Source organism: Cucumis melo, chromosome 2, assembly GCF_025177605.1.
Source record: "Cucumis melo cultivar AY chromosome 2, USDA_Cmelo_AY_1.0, whole genome shotgun sequence".
In the NCBI taxonomy this organism is placed as follows: domain Eukaryota; kingdom Viridiplantae; phylum Streptophyta; class Magnoliopsida; order Cucurbitales; family Cucurbitaceae; genus Cucumis; species Cucumis melo.
Genome location: NC_066858.1, coordinates 11804207 through 11805708, shown reverse-complemented (window position 1 = coordinate 11805708; position 1502 = coordinate 11804207). Strand labels below are relative to the sequence as shown.

The following is a 1502-nucleotide window of genomic DNA, read 5'->3' as shown; positions in this document are numbered from 1 at the left end:
TAAACTTTGTGTTGAACTTGTGTATGTGTAGGATGTCACTAACAACCAACATATACATGAAAAGTGTATTTTCTTATACAAATCCAATTCATATTAAACTTTAATGAATTGGTATGCCTACAATACTTGTCTTTTACTGTTATAAGATAAAAATAAAATCATATAATAATAACCAATATTAAAAATAAAATAAAATAAGACAAAAGGGGATATAGTAGTATGGATAATAATGAGAAAAAACATTTGGTGGTGTCCCCAAATATATATGCTCCAAATGGAGTGAGCTGGTGGGCATATGAATATTGTAACGAACACTTTCTTTTTCATTTTTTCTCACATTATTATTATTAAATATCAATTCTCTTTTGTCCTTTAATGTTGTGAATGGGGTCACATTATGTTAGGGTATTTCTTGGAAGATTCCCCATTTTCATTTCTTTAATATATATTAAGATTCTTCCATTTTAAATACATATCAAACGAAAAATACCAAAATTCTCTTTCTCTCTCTCTCTCTCTCTCTCTCTCTCTCTTTTTAAATAATAATTCTAGACCCTATCTTCATCGGTTGTGTCATTGAAAGAACAACGAACTACTTGTTCTTTGTGTATAAATATTTGCCAAGCAAGGCCTAGGCATTCAGCTCGTGATCGATCGTCGCTTTTCTCAAAAAACTGTGATTTTCCGGGGGCCGGCGTGGTGGTGGAAGATGGCGGTAGTTTCGGGCAGAAGGCGGCCGGGAAAAGGAGGGCTGCGATCGGAGGAAATTGTTTGACATAATTAGTTTGATGAAACAAAGGTGGCCTATCTTGCTTTGAAGAAACCTTATGAATTATTAGTAGCCTTTATCGGCAAGTCAAAGTTCTTGGCTCTTATTATGCTCTTCCTCTCTCTCTCTCTCTTCCAGTTTTTCTTTTTTTTTTTTGAATTTGGAGTAATCAGAGTTTTTTTTTTTTTTGTTGATATTCTGATTAACAATAGGTGATAATTTGAAGCTATAACTCGTGATGGAGAAATATTGATATATGACTTCGTTGAGTTATATGTTCGAATGAGTGGATGTATCGAGAGAGAGAGAGTCATGAGATCAGATTATTGAGACTACTTAAATAAAATCTTGCTATAGAGATGTGATAATTATCTCTATTTTCTTTCTTTCTTTCTTTTTTGTTTTATTTACTATTTTGTGACAATCAAATATAATTGAGTAATATATAAATTCTCATGTGGAAGTTTTTGGAATGATTATTATTAATGTATAGTTTATGAACTATTTTTATCTAAATTCAGTTTATAATGGCATATTTGTTATAATTTCTTAAGATTAAAAACATGAGACGGTAAATATATAGCTCAAGCTAAACTTCCATTTGAAAAATATTATGATGGGCACTAATTAATATATATACATACATACATGCAAGCATATAAGTCTCGTCTAAAATGAAAGAAATTCAAAAGAAAATTAACACTCAAGCTGTGAGAATTCACGTTTAAACGTG

At 30.8% G+C, this 1502-nt stretch overlaps 1 long non-coding RNA gene across 1 annotated transcript; it reads left to right on the top strand.

Moving 5' to 3' along the window:
- The first annotated feature begins 486 nt into the window (after positions 1-486).
- LOC127147179 (uncharacterized) lies at positions 487-1155 on the top strand. The gene is made up of 2 exons (XR_007818379.1): positions 487-799; positions 982-1155. It is a non-coding gene; the product is annotated as an uncharacterized LOC127147179 (long non-coding RNA).
- Positions 1156-1502: the final 347 nt, after the last annotated feature.